Source organism: Triticum dicoccoides, chromosome 5A (genome assembly GCF_002162155.2).
Source record: "Triticum dicoccoides isolate Atlit2015 ecotype Zavitan chromosome 5A, WEW_v2.0, whole genome shotgun sequence".
NCBI lineage: Eukaryota > Viridiplantae > Streptophyta > Magnoliopsida > Poales > Poaceae > Triticum > Triticum dicoccoides.
The window spans coordinates 310,647,976-310,667,024 of NC_041388.1; the positions used below are offsets into that span (position 1 = coordinate 310,647,976).

The window sequence follows — 19,049 nt, forward strand, 5'->3', positions numbered from 1 at the left end:
TAAGGAAAGCTCATGATCCAAGACTAGGTTGGCCCCTTCAGGACCAGCGAGAGCCAGTTTGCCATCACCTTCGCCGTCCCACCCGCGGCGAGCATGGACATGGTATAGAGTTGGAGGAACTCCATAGGATGCTAGGTCCCATCGTACTTCTAGGAGACTTCAGGCTCAAACTTGGAAGGCCACGCCACATAGTGCAGCTCCACCATGAAAGACTCACATCCGCGTCGTGTGGTGTGGCTATGTCCCCAATCGGGGGAGGCATAGAGATGAAATCCACCCTTGGCTCTTGGGGGGCCTGAGCCTCACTTGCACTAGGAAGCGTGAGTGTTCTGGTTCTCTATGTTGCCGCTAGGGCGCATGCGCTCAGCTTACCCAGGGGCATTACTGGAGGAGGCGACGTGGGGCCGTGCCTCACGGTTCTCAGGCTCGCTACGAGGATGATGTGGTGACATTATCGTGGTAGCAAAGAGCGGGTGCTCCCGCCGTGTGACGCCCGGATAATTAAGCTACAAAAATCCCAAGTTAATGATGCCATGTCATCATTTTCACTATTGCTAAATCCCCCTTTGATTCAATCTGGTTCAATTTCAAATTAAAGTAAAAATTCAAATTTCTCAAACATGCAAAATAAAATGTTCAAAGTGTGGCAAATAATCCCTGGATATTTGTCATGTTGGAACCAACCTCTTCTGGATTCCCAAAGTGCCCCTGGAAAATTATATAATGGTCCAACTACAACAAACGTAATCTTTTCAAAATAAACAAATATTTATGAGTTTCCAAATAACTCAAAACTTTATGTTTCGCTCCAAGATATTGTGCTTGAATTTTGTGCCAAATTTCAAGCTGAAGTAAATTCATTTACTATAGCAAGTAAATAGAAATCAGTGGTAGAAATGTAAAGAAACGAGAAAAAAGAGAGGAAGTAGATGACCTAATCTACTGGCACCCTGGCCCATTTAGCAAAAATCGGCCCAGCTAGCCCCACACGCCCTCCTCTTCTCGCTACAGGAGGCTGGGATGGCCGTGGCGGCCATCCGCCGGCCGTGGCCACTTGCGTGGCGGCCATCCGACCCCTCCCGGCGTTCTACTCGACCTACAAGTCCTCCCTGAACCCCCCGTGACGAACCCTAGCACCCCAAGTGCATTCCCCCTTTTCCCCTTGCTAGATCCGCCCACTCCCGATAGCCTTCGCCGCTCACTGCCGTCGATCCCGCGCTCTCCGATGACCCCGAGCCCCGGCGAGATGTCACGGAGCTTCGCCGCCCTCCGCTGCGTCGCCTGAGCCGAGCCACTGGAGACGACGGGCTCGGCATCGAGCGGATCGAGCTCGTCTCTGTCTTCTGCGTCACCGGTGACCGCCGCCGTCTTCGTCATCCCCTGCTGCTACAAAGCTGTCGAGGGCCTTTCTTGGCCGCTCGGTGAGCTCCTCTCTCCCTCCATTCCTTCTTCCCGTGGCCGCATTCGTCCCTAGCTAGTTCGCCGCCGTTGCCGTGCCTCTGCTTCCGCCGGCGTGCTCGAAGCCGTGCCGTTGCTCTGCGTCGAGCTCAGATGAGCTCGGGATCGTGCTCATCACATCCGTGCGGGCCCGTTGCACCCCTCCCTCGCGCTCTGTCGAGCCCTGTAGCGCTCAGTTCCAGCCACAGCAGCATCTCGCACCACCGCCATTCGACGCGACGTCGTCCGGCCGTTCGAACGCACCCTGCCCGCGCCCTCACGCGCATGTGCCCGGGCTTGTCCGCGGCCCGGCCCTGCCGCCACGACCGCGCCCTGCTGCTGTTAGACTATGTATAGCTTCTGTACCTATGTATGTATATGGTACATATTGTAACACAGCCATTATATATAATGAGATAAGCCACCCCTAGAGGGTTGTGCTGGTTCCCCAAAACTTATTGTCCTACATGGTATCACGCTAGGTTACGATCGCTTCCGCTTCTAAACCCTAATACCCGCACCGCCGCCGCAGCCGCCGCCGCCTTCACCGCCGCCGCCGCGCCGCCGCCATGTCGAGCGCCGCCACCACCGGTTCCACTGCTGCGGGCTTCCTCCCGGCCTCTCTTGCGGCTCTGCTCAACCTCCCGCTCGATGCCGTCTCTGTTCCGGCTCCGATCGGGACAAGGAGCATCGGCTCCGTCTTCTCCACGCCGCCGGCGCCCTCGCTTGGGCGTGACCTCGTGGTCCACACCGCGGCACCGCCGTCCGCTGCGGACTCCGCAGGCGTCGTCCCGCCGCTCCTGCCGCAAGCGGATCACACTGCCCCGCTGGCGGGGTTGGCGGCGTCCGCCCCGGCCGCGGGCCTTGCGGCGTCCGCACCGTCCGCGAGCTTTGCGGCGCCCGCCCTGGCTGCGGTCCCGCCTCCTCCCGCATCGGCTTCGGTGCCTCTGGCTGCCTCCATGGTGTTTGCACCCCAGGCAGCCTCCTCGATGGGATTGTCTTCGCCGCCGCCGTTTCACTTCGGTCATCTCATCACCATCAAGCTCTCTGCCGACAACTACATCTTCTGGCGTGCGCAGGTTCTCCCGCTCTTGGGGAGTCACTACCTGCTAGGCTACGTCGACGGATCGCTTCCCTGCCCACCCGCGCTGGTAGACAGCGTGCACGGTCCGGTCTACAATCCGGCCCATCGCGTCTGGACGGGGCAGGACCAGGCGAACCTCTCCTCCATCTAGGGGTCGCTCTCGCCGGCAGTTGCCGGCCTTGTTGTCTTCGCGAAGACGTCTCATGAGGCCTGGACCATCCTTGAGTGCACCTTTGCAGCGCAGTCCCAGGCTCGTGTCTCTGCACTCCGTCGTCAGCTTGGAGAGTGTCAGAAGCTTGACTCCACTGCCACTGAGTTCTACAACAAGGTCAAGGGCCTCGCCGACACATTGGCCTCCATTGGACAGCCCCTCACCGACTCCGAGTTCAACTCGTTTATTGTCAATGGTCTTGATGAGGAGTATGATGCCTTAGTCGAGATCATCAACGAGCGGGGCAACTCGACACCCATGCTGGCACACGAGGTTTTCTCTCGGCTCCTTCTCACTGAGCAACGGGTCGAGACTCGCCGCACCAGGGGCACTGGCTCCCTCTCGGCCAACGCCGCCACCAAGGGTGGCCGCTCTTCTTCAACACCCCGGGCTCCCTTGGGGCTGCCACCGTCGCCCGCCTCGGCCCCCCCACCTACTGCGACCTTACCGGGGGCTGGCGGTCCACGTGTGTGTCAGCTTTGTGGCTGCGATGGGCACTGGGCCTCCAAGTGTCATAAGCGCTTCCAGCGAAGCTTCCTTGGTCTTGGCAATGACGGCAAAGATACACGCAACAATGCCCGTCAGGTCGCCATGGCTGATCGTCCCGCGCCGCAGAAGCAACAGGGACACACTCAGTCCTACTCCATCGATCCACACTGGTACATGGACTCTGGGGCGACAGAGCATCTAACCAGCGAGATGGGGAAGCTTCACACTCGTGAACCCTATCATGGCTCCGACAAGATCCACACCGCCAATGGAGCAGGTATGCACATCTCTCATATTGGTCAAGCATCTCTTCTCACTAGACATGCCAATAGGAGTCTTCAGCTTCGCAATGTTCTTCGAGTTCCATCTGTGACCCGTAATCTTCTTTCAGTTCCTAAACTCACACGTGATAATAATGTGCTTTGTGAATTTCACCCTTTTGATCTTTTTATTAAGGATCGGGGCACGAGGGACATTCTTCTTAGTGGGCGGTTGTGCCAGGGCCTCTACCGTCTGGAGCATCCTGGTGTCGCTCGTGTTTTCAGTGGAGTTCGGGTCTCTCCGTCACAGTGGCATGCTCGTCTTGGTCACCCGGCCACACCTATTGTCCGTCATATTTTGCGTCGTCATGAGCTTCCTAGTTTGTCTAGTCATAAAGATGTAGCAGTGTGTGATGCTTGTCAGCAGGGGAAGAGTCATCAACTTCCTTTTTCGGAGTTCAGTCGTGAGGTGAAACATCCTTTAGAACTTGTGTTTTCAGATGTATGGGGTCCTGCTCAGACTTCTGTCAGTGGTCATAATTACTATATCAGTTTCGTTGATGCTTATAGTCGCTTTACCTGGCTTTACCTTATTAAACGCAAATCTGATGTGTTTGATATTTTTGTTCAGTTTCAAAAACATGTTGAACGTCTTCTCAAGCACAAAATTGTTCATGTCCAGTCAGACTGGGGGGGGGCGAGTATCGCAACCTCAACTCTTTCTTTCAGTCGCTTGGGATAGCTCATCGTTTAGCATGTCCACATACACATCAGCAGAATGGTTCAGTCGAACGTAAGCATCGTCATATTGTTGAAGCTGGTCTTACTCTTTTGGCCCATGCATCTGTTCCGTTTCAGTTTTGGAGTGATGCTTTCACCACTGCATGCTTTCTCATCAACCGTACTCCTACTCGTGTTTTAAACATGAAGACTCCCATTGAGGTTCTCCTTAATGAACAACCTGATTATACCTTTCTCAAGGTATTTGGGTGTGCTTGCTGGCCGCATCTTCGTCCATATAACAAGCGCAAGCTTGAGTTTCGTTCTAAAAAGTGTGTTTTTCTTGGCTATAGCTCTCTTCATAAAGGTTACAAATGTCTTCATGTTCCCACTAATCGTGTTTATATATCTCGGGACGTCGTGTTTGATGAGCATGTTTTTCCCTTTGCCAACCTTCCTGTGTCCACTGTCGAACCACCATCCCTGCATTCATCCTCTGTTGCTTCTGACCAATTTGATGATGTTGCATACTCTCCTTTGCTGTTACCTAACCATGGTGCAGGAACCGGACGTGGAGCTCGTTTGGAGCTGTTGGAGGATTCACCATCATCATCGTCGTCTTCTGGTGGGCACATCGATCGCCCTATGTTGCATGGCATCGATTCGCGTGCCCATGCATGGTCACCCGACGAGCCCGTCGCGCCGAGCATCTCCACTGCTCGGTCCGTTTCGCCAGCGGCCGCCGAGTCGCCCGCGGCTCGGCCCGTCACGCCGTCTTCGCCTGCGGCTCGGCCCGTCACGCCGTCTTCGCCCGCGGCTCGGGTCCTCACGTCGCCTTCATCAGCGGATCGGCCCGCGACACCGGCCGCGCCACGGCCCACTATGCCGAGCTCGCCATCGGCCCGGTCTGTGATGCCGGAGTCGCCAGCTGCTTCGTCTGCTCTGCCGGTTTCACCGATGGGTCGGCCTTCTTCGCCAACCGAGTCCGAGGCTACCGTGACTGGCTCCTCGTCACCGGCTGACTCGTCAACGTCGTCGTCCTCCAGCCCGTTGCAGGCTGCTCCGTCGACCTCGGTGGTTCCTGTGTCCCGACCACATACACGCAGTCGCAGTGGCATTTTCAAACCTAAGGAACGTAAGGATGGTACGGTTGCTTGGTTGGCTGCTTGTTTGGCTGCTGCTGTTGCGGATCCATCTTCTGAGCCTCGCTCATATCAGGCTGCCCTGCGCATTCCACATTGGCGAGAGGCTATGGAGCAGGAGTTTCATGCTCTTCTTCGTAACAAGACATGGACTCTCGTTCCTCCACCACCACGGGTAAATGTTATTGACTCAAAATGGGTATTCAAAGTGAAGAAGCATTCGGATGGATCTATTGAGCGTTACAAAGCGCGACTTGTTGCTCGCGGTTTTCGGCAGCGTCATGGTCTTGACTATGAGGACACCTTCAGTCCTGTCGTCAAGCCTACCACTATTCGGCTTCTTCTCTCCATTGCTGTTTCTCGTGGTTGGTCACTTCATCAACTTGATGTGCAGAATGCTTTTCTACATGGATTTTTGGAGGAAGAGGTTTATATGAAACAGCCGCCTGGTTTCTCTGATCCTGATCGTCCTGACTATATCTGTCGTCTTTCCAAAGCACTATATGGTTTGAAGCAAGCTCCTCATGCCTGGCATGCCCGCCTTGCCTCTGCCCTTCGTGCTCATGGGTTTGTGCCGTCTACTGCTGACACTTCGTTATTTCTTCTACAGAAGCCAGAAGTCACTATGTATCTTTTGGTATATGTCGATGATATTATCCTTGTCAGCTCTTCTCAGTATGCTGTTGATGCTCTTGTCTGCTCTCTTGGTGCTGATTTTGCGGTCAAAGATCTTGGGAAGCTTCACTACTTTCTTGGAGTTGAGGTCACTTCTCGTGCTACTGGTCTTGTCCTTACGCAGAAGAAGTACTCCTTGGAGTTGTTACAGAGAGCTGGCATGCTGAAGTGCAAACCGACCACCACACCCATGTCGTCTACCGACAAGATAACAGCTGTTGATGGTGAGTTTTTGTCTCATGCGGATGCCACAGAGTACAGGAGCATTGTTGGTGGACTTCAGTACTTGATGATCACGAGACCAGATATCTCTTATGCTGTTAACAGGGTTTGTCAGTATCTTCAGGCTCCCAGAGATACTCATTGGGCTGCTGTTAAACGCATTCTTCGTTATGTTCAGTTCACCCTGACATTTGGTATGCATATTCGGCCGACTTCCGCTCGGGTCCTTTCGGCCTTCTCTGATGCAGATTGGACTGGTAGCCCAGATGACAGGCGATCCACGGGGGGTTATGCAATATTCTTTGGCTCTAATTTGATCGCCTGGAGTGCTCGGAAACAGGCTACTGTGTCACGTAGCAGTACTGAAGCTGAGTACAAGGCTGTGGCTAATGCTACTGCAGAGATTATTTGGGTGCAGTCTTTGCTTCAGGAGTTGGGTTTGTCTCAACCACAGCCTCCTATTCTTTGGTGTGATAACATCGGTGCTACATACCTTTCTGCAAATCCAGTATTTCATGCCCGAATGAAACACATTGAAGTTGACTATCACTTTGTACGGGAACGTGTATCACAGAAGCAACTCCAGATCAAGTTTATCTCATCTAAGGATCAATTGCAGACATCTTCACTAAGCCTTTACCGCTGCCACAGTTTGAGGCTTGTAGGCGCAATCTTACCCTTCTCAGTTCTTTAGAAAGTGGCTAAGATTGAGGGAGGGTGTTAGACTATGTATAGCTTCTGTACCTATGTATGTATATGGTACATATTGTAACACAACCATTATATATAATGAGATAAGCCACCCCTAGAGGGTTGTGCTGGTTCCCCAAAACTTATTGTCTTACAGCTGCTATTGCCGCTTGCCACTGCTGCTTGCGCCTCCGCCGCTTGCTTGTACTGCCGCTGCTACTCTGCATACTGCTGCTGTGGCCTGATGCTGCCACTGCCGCTTGCCGTCGCCCACCGCGGAGCCACTGCCGCAGCCGCCCCGCGCTCGCGCACTGCCGCGCTTGGCGCTGCTCCCCCTCGCCTGCCGTTGCGGCTGCCCCGCCTACGCACGCCTGCAGCGCCCGAGCCATGCCACTGCCCAACGCTGCTCTATTGTACTACTACTATCTACTGTAGCTGCTACTAGTTAGCTTTTGGTTTTCTACGTTGGCTAAGCCCCTAAACAGCGAAAATTCGTTGGCGTGCACGAGCTCGCCTGCTCACGTTATCTGTAGGCGTCGGTCCTCGTCGGGATATGGAACACACATCGTATTCCAGCTCGTAAACGACAGCTCATTTAATGGGTGACACTAACGGGAAGAAACATCGTTTGTATGGTGCCGGTGACGGACGTTGAGGTGCTAGCGACGCAACGTGTATCCCTGCCAGACTGAATTCCGCTCAGGGTCGGCCTACCTACTCCATTTAACTCCTCATCTGTCATCGGCGGCGGCTCAGTCTATAACAATCCATCCCCAAATCGAAGAAACAAATCCTAGTTGCACACTGTTCCTCAATAGATCCCCAAATCGGAGCAAGGAATAGCAGTCGCAGAAAAGTTAGCAAATCTGAATCAAGGTGCTGATCCGGCGGCACTTCCAATCGTGCCTTGTCTGGACTGTGGCAGGAACGTAGTCGCCTACCTTGATCGTGGCAGGCCGAACGCCAGCGAGTGATTCTACAAGTGCCGCAATCAAAATGTAAGTGTCCTGTTTTTGCATAGATTTCTTCAGATTTGTTCAACATTTCTTGTCTGAACCTTCTTCGCCGGTCAACTACAGCCGTCAGGTGGTGGATACGATTTCTACAGGTGGCAGCAAACGTACGCCGACCACCTCACGTCCCTTGGTCCAGCCGCACCCCCATTAGCGCAAATCGAGCCAGGATAGGAGCAAGGCGGCCAAGCTTTGGGAGTTCAGGATTCAGGTGCCGCACGCACCACGGGGTAGCAGAACGGCATGCCGGATGGCACCCAGTTCGTTTCTTCAGTCAGCGCCGCTGCAGGATACATGCTCGCCGCGCTTCCAGCTGCTGGGCGCCAGGGAGCCATTGCCGTTGACGGTGCATCCATTAATCTGGTGGTCTCCGTGGCCAACCTCGTCATTGGCGTGGCATTCCTTTTGTTGGTTGTGGCCGACATGGTCATGAACATGCTTGGTTAGGCGTCAGCTGCCAATAAGGGAGCACGACGTACCATTGTACTCGCAAATCAAGTATTATGACATTTGTATCATAGGTTAGCAGCCAAGTATGTAATGGTGTAGGCGCAGCTAGGGTGTTGCTGATGGCGTACTTTTGTAATGATCGAGTTTAAGCCGTGTGATGTACTCTCGTTTGTGCAACTAATATTAATGAAAGTCTGTTTTTAACTAAGCAGGTGTAAAAAGAAAAGGTTAACTCTGACGGATCCCTCTCAAAGGGTTTGAAAATCAAACTAACAGGATTCTTGCCAATTGCACACAGCAGGGGCCGCATCGACACCTGTAAGGCGTCACCTGTATTGAATTACTGCTACTACTTCCCAGCGGTGCAGAGGAACATGATGTCAAGCAATTTGTAAGTGGGGAACAGATAAAATAAACTGAATCTCCCCTCACACAAGGCACCAGACCAGATTGATTTCTCAAACAAGAACGCAGTGAAATACAGAAGGGGGCATGCATAGGCACACTGCAACATTAGGCAAGTCTTAATCTCATACATTTTTTCTTCTACATGATAAACATTCAAACCACAGTGACAACCTGACCACAAACAACACGTAGTACTTCTTCACTGACGGTTATTATTACAACAGAGAGTCTCGCGGTTAAAGTTAATGGCTACAAAGCCCTCAACAACACAGAACAAAAACACTGAATCTAAATGAAGTCACCCGCAAATTGCATTTGGCTCTAAGGTAGCATTTTCAACATGGAGTAAAACCCTAGGCTTGCTGCAGGTGTTTTTTTCTATGACCACCGACGCCACAGTTTTGAGTATTTTGCGTCTTTCCTTTCTTTTTGAGGAAGATCACCTCTTTGTGGACATGTGGTGCTCTTGTGCCCTGGTTCTCGACATATACTGGAGAAGCGAGTTTGTTTACTTGTCCTGCATCCATTTTCAGCTTGTGCATTTTCAGCGAGTTTGTTTACCCACCTGTCGGATTCGCTGTTTTCTGGGCTAAAACGCAGCGTCAGTGCTCCGCGTTATACATTAGCCTCATTGTTGGTGGTTTTTTGTGCCCTGCCTCAAATGTGGTACTGATCTGTTACCCTAGCTCATAATGTGGTGGTTTTGGGCAAATAACTCTCTTGCTGGTGATTGGTCGACCAAGCTTTTGTTTTCGTTCTGGAGCTTTTAGCCCCATGAAATGACCAATTGCACGTGCCACTAGCATCAACGGTGAGTCGTGTCTGGCATCACTTTCTCTATTGCTACTTCCATCGCCCTGCACTGATCTGCAAATGCAGCTCAACATTCATTTTATTGAACTAGTATACTGAAAAAGAGAGGACATCACAAAGAGTGTGCTAACAAGAATGGAAAATCAATACAGTAGTCTGTCAGTGAGTGATTGTGTGATGGCCTGTGCTCACTTATGTACCAGCCGTTGTCATTTGATCAGAGTAACTATATCATTATGGGACACTTGCAACGGTAGGAACGTGTGTTACTTTTTTTTGGGACCCCCTGTGAACATTTGAACAAAAAGAGCAAATGTTTCAGTTCGTTTACCTGTTGTTGCAAGCATATGACAGACAATATGTTATGTAGACAGCGTCCCTAAGTAATGGATAGAGTCCCTAAATACTACTCCATGAATACATGCCATGTCTGTCCGTGGAAATCAATTCAGATCAAATACGATTCAGCACAGCAAAGTTCACATAGTGTAATCAAATTCAAAGGATATACGAACTAAGAATACAGGGTCAGATTCATATACCTCCTGGTCAATCCAGGCTTCTGAGGATCGTCTTTGCCAGTTGATTGCTCTGATTTCGGCGCCGACAGGATCGCATCCTCGCAAGTACTGTTTACATCTAGTTGTACTGTCAGCGCTGCATCACCCGCATCACCGATGCTGGACTCAGCGGGCGTGCAGACTAGAGTTTGAGTGGGTTTGTTGCCCAGTATGGACTCGCCGCCGGCAAGATCCGGCAGGGGAAACCTATGAAGAGAAGGGAGCACACTACTAAGCTGGTCTCCTAATTACAGCGGCCGCAACTATAAAGATAAAACACGGGACGGGACCATACCTATCCACCGGATCTGATAGGAACTTCCCTCAAATCCACCGTCTCCCGCCTCCGCCATCGCCATGGCCATGAGCTATGCGCCTGTGCTGTGACCCAAGGGATTTATTTGGTTTCTTCAAGCGTGCAGTAGGGGGAGCAGGGACCCACGGTTATATATGCTAATCGGTTACAAACACGGTGTTACTTGTGATAGACTACGCAGGCGGTTAGATGTCATGTACCGCTCACCCCGCGTTAAGTACCAACGGAACGGACTGAACGGGGCCGTCATGTTGCCGGTGCCGTCTTTATATAGTACTGTTCGATGGGCCGTATCATACTTTCATTCATACGATCACATTGAAGGACGCGGCACTGTCCCATTGGCACGCGTTGCGGAAGCAGGCGAGCTCGTCCTCGCTATCGCCGCTCTCTCTAAACAGCCCCTAATCAGTGGTTAAACAGTTTTTAATATGTGTAAAAATAATATGAGTAGGTAGTACATTTGACGAGGCTCAAATGTTCCCATGGGACCAAATCCATTTGATACATGGATTAAATCCTATGAAAATCATAAGTTGCTATCTTGTGTTAAATAGAGAACATTTTTAACCTCTAGCATTTGTATTAGCGTGTTCTGTGTGTGTGTCGTGCGTGTGGCCGGCTGGGTTCTGCCCATTAGAGGCCAGCCCTTCCTGGTTTAGCTAGTATTTTTAATTAGTGGCTAGATTAGCCTATGTGTAGATGACATGTGGGTCCCTTTCAATTAGATTAGTTTTATTTATTTGTTTAGATACAACCTATGACATGTGGGCCACACCCTGCCCTTTTGACTAGTCAAAGTTGACTTGGTCAACTCGGTTTAAAACAAATTACAATAAACCAGAAATTTTAGAATTTAATTAAAATTTTGAAAAATCATATAAAATAAACTGTAGCTTGGATGAAAAAACTTTATACATGAAAGTTGCTCAGAAAAATCCAATGAATCTGAATACGCGGTCCTTTCATCTATCACGTGCTCCTAGCATGCTGAACATGGAACATTCCCCCTCCGGTCCTCTGTCTGACACAGGTCCGGTACCGGGAAAACATTCCCGGTTGACTTCCCCTTTCACCGGTATCGTGTAGCACCACGTTAGAACACGTCTAACTCTGCATGTTGTCCTGTTACGCACTCGCTTGCTATGTATTTACTGTTTCTTCCCCCCTCTTCTCTTCGGTAGACCCCGTGACAATGCTGATGCCCCTGTGACCGACGACCCCCCTCCTTCTCGTCTGAGCAACCAGGCAAGCAAACCCCCCTTGAGCATTCCGATATCGCCCATTTCTTCCCTCTCATGCTTGCATTAGAACTGCTACTGCTTTCTGTATGATCCTAATCTGATGCATAGCCTGTTGTTGTTACCTGCTTTCATACCTTACCTGCTTATCCTAAACTGCTTAGTATAGGTTGGTTAGAGATCCATCAGTGACCCCACCTTGTCCCAGTTGCCTCGCTTTATGTTCGATGACTCGATCAACGTGATCGACGTCCATTCCCCGACACCGCACATCACCCCCCTAGTTGTACGACTCTGCAGAGTTACCATCGAGTGTCGAGGGTGGAACCTCTTACATCACTCCTGATGAGATCTCTGTAGTGTAGCTATCCGGTCGTGGTCATCGAGGGTGATTTCCTCCTTAACTACTTCCGATACGGCTCTGTCGTGCAACCCCTCAAGTGTGAACCTCGAGGGTGGATCCTCTTACGTTCACCTTGATGATTACATCGAGTGGAATTCACCGGGGGTGATTCCTCGGGTTTTCCCCTTGGTGTTAGACACATAGTTACTATGGTTACTATGACTTTACACTGAGCCATGTTACTAAGACGGGTCGGCCCTGAGGGGTACCCGCGCGAGCTTAATAGCGAGTGATGTGGAGTCGGGTTGACCTGGAAGGTGCCCGCGAGATACTTACAAGGCATGGCCGGGCATTCTTAGCCCTTGCCGCAAGTACTCTAGACGGGGCGACGGGGTCACATCGATCGTGAGTCTCTGCTCGTTACCGCGTGCTCCTAATCCACTACGGTTTGGATATTTGATCCGAGGGGCCTTTGGCCTGATAGCACTAACCATCACGTGGGCATAGTATGGGCGTTCTGCGTCGTATACATCAGCCGAAGCTTAATAGACGTCATCGACTGAGCGGCGCGCGCCGGGTTGGACTGCGTAAGCTCCTGCCTTGTTGAAGGAGGTAGCTAGGTCTGCTCACCGGCCGCCCACGCAACGTGCAGGAGCTCCCGGGGCGATGGCCCATGACCCCTGGGGGCATAGGTTTAGTCCGGCGTGCTGGCCTCTCTGTTAAGCCTAGGTCGGGTTGCGGCGTATTGTTTGGCCGAGGCCGGGCATGACCCGGGAAAGTGTGTCCGGCCGGAGTTAATCGAGCGTGGTGGGTAAGTTGGTGCACCCCTGTAGGGAAGAAAACATCTATCGATAGCCTGTCCTACGGTAACGGACACTTGGAATTGTATTCCGATCGATACAACTAGAACTGGATACTTGTGATGAGAACTAGATGGTGATGAGAATTGGAATGTGTTGACACTTGGATAGTATGGCTTTGGGATTGCTTTCTCGCAGGGAGTCGAGAAAGGATCTCTGGCCGAGGTTGATAACACTTCTACTACTTTACTTTATGCTACTCTACTCCCTCCTGTTGCTGCAAGATGGTGGTTTTCCAGAAGATGCTAGTCTTCGGTAGGCTAGGCTTTCCCCTTCCCTTCTAGCATTTTGCAGTTTAGTCCACAGATACAACCCATTCCTTTGATACAGATGCATACTTAGTTTAGATCTGATGTAAGTCTTGCGAGTATTTTGGATGAGTACTCACGGTTGCTTTGCTACCTCTTTTTCCCATATACCCGATTGTTGCGACCAGATGACGGATCCCAGGAGCCAGACGACGCCACTGATGACTACTACTACCCGGAGGATGCCTACTACTACATGAAAACCGTTGATGACTTGGAGTAGTTAGGAGGCTCCCAAGTAGGAGGCCTTGCCTTTTCGATCGATGTTGTTTTTGTGCTAGCATTCTTAAGGGAAACTTGTTTAACTCATGTCTGTACTCATATATGGTTGCTTCCGCTGACTCTTGTGTATTCGAGCTTATGTATTCGAGCCCTCGAGGCCCCTGGCTTGTAATATAAAGCTTGTATTATTTATTTTTGTGTCTAGAGTTGTGTTGTGATATCTTCCCGTGAGTCCTTGATCTTGATCGTACACATTTGCGTGTATGATTAGTGTACGATTGAATCGAGGGCGTCACACGCTGTTAAGCGGAGCATGCCTTGCTAATCGCCGATCGCTCTCGAGTGATGTCCGGCATGTCTTCAACCTCCTTGATACATGAGCCTAGTAGCGGATCCTCCTCCATCTGGCGGGAGGATGTAAAAGGAGCGTGTGAGTCACCTCGAGTGTGATTGTTGGTGTAGTCTCGAAGCGCTAAGCTGGCGACGAACCCGTTGATGGCCGCCAATCACAGGGTGACCTTCCTGCAGTGTGGACGCCTTAGCCCCCCCGCACCACTCTACTTCCATAGGAGTATGTGTGAGATGGCCCTATGATATGACTCGACTAGACGATGAATCGCTGGTTGGTCCGATCTTCCACGGTACTTGCGAAATAGCAATGAATGACGGCAGCAAAAGTCGCAGAAGAAATAGACGCAGAAGAAAAGAAACCTTCGGATCAAACGGATAAGATAAGAAACCAAAGGAGAAGACTTGCAGTAAAACTGATATGAGATCAGACGCGAGCACAGCAGCAACGAATCCCTAGGATTCGCAAGAACACATCCTTGGTGCCTCCTGACGTGAGGCCTTTTCTGTTGTGTTTATCAACTCCAAACTAAAAACAAATCTGCGTACAAGACTCAGGACGCTGCCTTTTATATCCTAGACACCAGCCAGCTGTAAGGGCCTAAACTACTAACCGTCTCAAACTAATACGAAGATCCCCTCCTTTTACATCTCAGAGACAAAGAAGAAAAAACAAGCTAACTAGCACAACCTGTACGTGGACCCTATTCTGAAGTAGTATTCTTTAATTAGAAAAGCTACTTAATCAACCGGCCACGCTGATCACACATGACTAATAAAAGAACTACTTATTTGCTTGCATGCTTGAAACTACTTCACCGGACATGAAATACTATAAAAATTAGTGCACTTTGGAGGGGTTCTGAAGTTTGGCTTCACCGTGTCCTTCTTCGGCTCCATCGACGAAACCTCAAAGAAGAGAGAGCCAAGCTGTAGCACAGTCGGAAGATTAGAATCTGAAGCCTCTGGTATACTTGCGTCAAAACAAATGGTTGTGCTTGTCTTTTGTTCAACACTTGGAGTCACTCCAAGTAAACCTACGGCATTGGTGCACACATCATCCTCCCCCTCTTGAAGCGAAGCCGTCCTCGGCTTCGAAACAACCTTTGCGATCTTTTGTTGTAGAGAAACATTAGCATCTACATTGATGGCATTGGCAAACATCGGTCTCAACACATTCCGTTTTCCATTATACCAAAATGAATAAGTGTTAGACCTCCCATCATGTGTGGCTCCATGATCATATTGTCATGGTCTTCCTAACAATATATGGCACGCATCCATTGGCAAAACATCACATATCGCCATATCAGTATAATTGCCAACAGAAAAATTCACACGGACCTTATGTGTAACCTTCATCTTCCCTGTATGATACATCCACTCGACACGGTGTGGCTGAGGGTGCTTCCATGTAGGTAACCCCAAAGCTTCCACCAATACCTTGCTGACCGCGTTGGTGTAGCTTCCCCCATCTATAATTAACTTACAATTGGTGTTGTTGATTTTGCATTGAGTTTGAAAAATATTCCAGCGCTGCCCCTTATCCTCAATGCGATCCTCTTGAACCCGCTGCACCATCAAAGACGGATATGATTCAGCAGCTTCAAAACTCGCAAACACCTTTTCTGTTTCTTCAGTTTTTTCACTAGAAGTGTCAGAAACTGACTCTTCGTCACTAGCGGACGCATATCCATCTCTTGTGAGCAACACTCTTTTCTCATTAGGACATTCACGCCTCATATGCCCTCTTCCTCCACACTTGAAACACTCTATGTTACTGGTACGTGTGGTGGACTGTGCACTAGAATCAAACTTCGACAGTCCTGATTTTGAAGCATCCTTTTGCACGGAACCATGGAAGTGATTTAACACGGCTGTCCTCGAGCTAGGACCTACATCCTCAATCTTATGCCGCGAGCGCCGCCATGTGTTCAAAGTGGTACTGGGAACTGTGCTAACTTGGCGTCGCTTAATCTGCTGTTCTGCACGCACAGCTTGGTGCACTAGATCTTGTATGTTGTAGTAGACCACCATCTCAACACGATCCTGCACCTCAATATTTAGTCCATTAAAGAAACATGCCATGGTTGCCTCCGGATCCTCCGTTGTCCCTGTACGTATCATAAGCAACTCCATCTCCTTGTAATATTCATCAACACTCATATTGCCTTGAGAGAGCCGCTGCAACTTGTTATACATATCTCTTTTATAGTGCTCGGGAACAAAACATCGCCTCATGAATTCTTTCATACCTCTCCAAGTCGTCGGGCGATGTCTTGAACGACAAATTTGACTCCACCAAATTAGTGCATAACCGGTGAACTCAATTCCAGCAAGTTGAACTTTCTTCTCCTCGCTATAATGATGGGCGTAAAAAATTTGATCAACACGCATCTCCCACTCCAAATAGCCTTCTGGTTCGCACTTGCCGGAGAACGAAGGGATTGAAATTTTTATGCGCCCAATTCCATCATCCAAAGGAACACGCATAGCTTGACCCACACGGTCATGCGCTCCACCACGAGCAGAAGTTTCAGGACGGGGCTCATAGTGTCGCGGTCGTGGTGCGTACCCCGCCTCATGGTCAACTCCGTCATCGACGCCATCATCTCCAGCATGTGGTTGTGCCACCAAACGGAGATCATGCACGCCGACATGTCCATCGCGAGCCAGTGGTGCATAATGCAGTGGAGCAGCCGGAGCAGCCTGTGGTGGTGCAGAATTAGTCGTCGGCGTATTGATGGTGTCCGCCAAAGCATCGAACCGAGCGATCGGAACATCAATCCTTTGGCCAAGCTTCACCTCGAGCGCGTCATGGCATTGCTTGACGTAGTTGCACGTGTGGTCAAAACCATCCCGAATATTTTGAGGAATATCATCCACGTACACTGGACGCACAACTTCCTCAGAATCAGCAGCGACCTCATCAACCTTGTTGACCGAAGTTGACATCTTAATCAACACAGTACCGTGAACAACCTAGCTCTGAATACCACTTGATATGACTCGACTAGACGACGAATCGCTGGTTGGTCCGATCTTCCACGGTACTTGCGAAATAGCAATGAACGACGGCAGCAAAAGTCGCAGAAGAAATAGACGCAGAAGAAAAGAAACCTTCAGATCAAACGGATAAGATAAGAAACCAAAGGAGAAGACTTGCAGCAAAATTGATATGAGATCAGACGCGAGCACAGCAGCAACGAATCCCTAGGGTTTGCAAGAACACATCCTTGGTGCCTCCTGACGTGAGGCCTTTTCTGTTGTGTTTATCAACTCCAAACTAAAAATAAATCTGCGTATAAGAGTCAGGACGTTGCCTTTTATATCCTAGACACCAGCCAGCCGTAAGGGCCTAAACTACTAACCGTCTCAAACTAATACGGAGATCCCCTCCTTTTACATCTCGGAGAGAAAGAAAAAAAAACAAGCTAACTAGCACAACCTGTACGTGGACCCTATTCTGAAGTAGTATTCTTTAATTAGAAAAGCTACTTAATCAACCGGCCATGCTGATCACACATGACTAATAAAAGAACTACTTATTTGCTTGCATGCTTGAAACTACTTCACCGGACATGAAATAGTATCAAAATTAGTGCACTTTGGAGGGGTTCTGAAGTTTGGCTTTACCGTGTCCTTCTTCGGCTCCATCGACGAAACCTCAAAGAAGAGAGAGCCAAGCTGTAGCACAGTCGGAAGATTAGAATCTGAAGCCTCTGGTATACTTGCGTCAAAACCAATGGTTGTGCTTGTCTTTTGTTCAACACTTGAAGTCACCCCAAGTAAACCTACGGCATTGGTGCACACATCACCCTAAAACTTGTGGTTGTGCCTTGTCTGCCATGGCCAGTGGGTTAGCAATGTGAAATTGAGAAAGAACATAGCCTTAGCCCCCTACCTGCCGCATCAGATGTCGAAGTGTCAACTCAAGACATAAGGGATCAAGGATAACCTGTATTTTGTTTGGCCGGGGGCTAAAACATTCAGCCTTCCTTTAGCTACCCAAAACCATGAGACACAGAGATTATACAGGTTCAAGCCACACTATGTTGTAATACCCTACTCCTATTCTTGGTTAGATGATGTATGTCGGTGATATGGTGGTGTTTACGCATGCTCGGGCGAGCTCTGGGAATACTAGCAAGAGCTTTGGCAATGCTCACGGCTCAATATATGTGGCAAGTCCTGTCATCCTAAGCATGCCTTTTTTCCTATGAAAATGATAAGTACCGAACATCAGGTACGAGCACATGGCAACTCCGAATATTTTCAATGACAAGTTTAGTGACGTGAGGGTGGCAAGTTAGTTGGCAAGCACAATAATTTCCTGACAAAAAATAAACTCAAGCACGAAAGTTGCCATGCTTGGAAACTGAAGTTGCCATCCTATGTCACTAGACTTGCCGTCGAAAACATTTGGATTTGCCATGTGCTCATACCTGACGTTCGGCACTTATCAGATTCATTTTCCTACTATTCTAAGTGTTGTATTTCTCGAAGTGTGCGGGAAGTTGTCTTTGGCCAACCTCGGTGCTCGGTTTATATAGTGCTGGGGATGCCACCGTGGCCATTTGATCACACATGGAAATGTGTGGGTTGGAGCCCACATGATGTCTAGACTAAACAGGCGTTGCTAAGCAGCTTATTGTGTGTTATGCGCATACGCGCTAGGAACTCGAGCCTCCTGATCATCATTACGCTTCGGTGGTCCCCCTCGGTTAGTGTCTCATCACGGGAAACTACATGTTAGTCAAAGGGCATCATTGTAGGCGTTGATTTACTAGGATGCATGTCTGCCTTATCGCGCAGGGGAGCCCACATAGCCTGCACGATGACGGTTTTTACCGCCTACTATACGTAGGTGATACGTCTCCAACGTATCTATAATTTATTATTGCTCCATGCTATATTATCTTCTGTTTTGGACATTATTGAGCTTTATTATCTACTTTTATATTATTTTTGGGACTAACCTACTAACCGGAGGCCCAGCCCAGAATTGCTGTTTTTTTTGCCTATTTTAGGGTTTCGAAGAAAAGGAATATCAAACGGAGTCCAAACGGAATGAAACCTTTGGGAACGTGATTTTTGGAACGAACAAGATCCAGGAGACTTGGACCCTACGTCAAGCAACCAACAGGGAAGCCACGAGGTAGGGGCGCGCCTACCCCCCCCCCCTCCCCCCCAGGCGTGCCCTCCATGAAAAAGAAGGCCCCCAAAAAAAGAGAAAT

At 49.8% G+C, this 19,049-nt stretch overlaps 2 long non-coding RNA genes across 4 annotated transcripts; one reads left to right on the top strand and one right to left on the bottom strand.

The window, feature by feature from the left end:
• The first annotated feature begins 1,053 nt into the window (after positions 1-1,053).
• LOC119301170 lies at positions 1,054-8,601 on the top strand. 2 transcript variants are annotated; one of them, XR_005146917.1, is made up of 3 exons: positions 1,054-1,421; positions 7,856-7,928; positions 8,010-8,601. It is a non-coding gene; the product is annotated as an uncharacterized LOC119301170 (long non-coding RNA). The 2 variants fall into 2 exon arrangements; XR_005146916.1 differs by lacking the exon at positions 1,054-1,421 and having other exon boundaries at positions 7,265-7,928.
• A 178-nt stretch (positions 8,602-8,779) lies between these two features.
• LOC119301171 lies at positions 8,780-10,583 on the bottom strand. 2 transcript variants are annotated; one of them, XR_005146918.1, is made up of 3 exons: positions 10,470-10,583; positions 10,157-10,381; positions 8,780-10,044 (listed from the first exon to the last, which is right to left on the bottom strand). It is a non-coding gene; the product is annotated as an uncharacterized LOC119301171 (long non-coding RNA). The 2 variants fall into 2 exon arrangements; XR_005146919.1 differs by having other exon boundaries at positions 8,783-9,900.
• Positions 10,584-19,049: the final 8,466 nt, after the last annotated feature.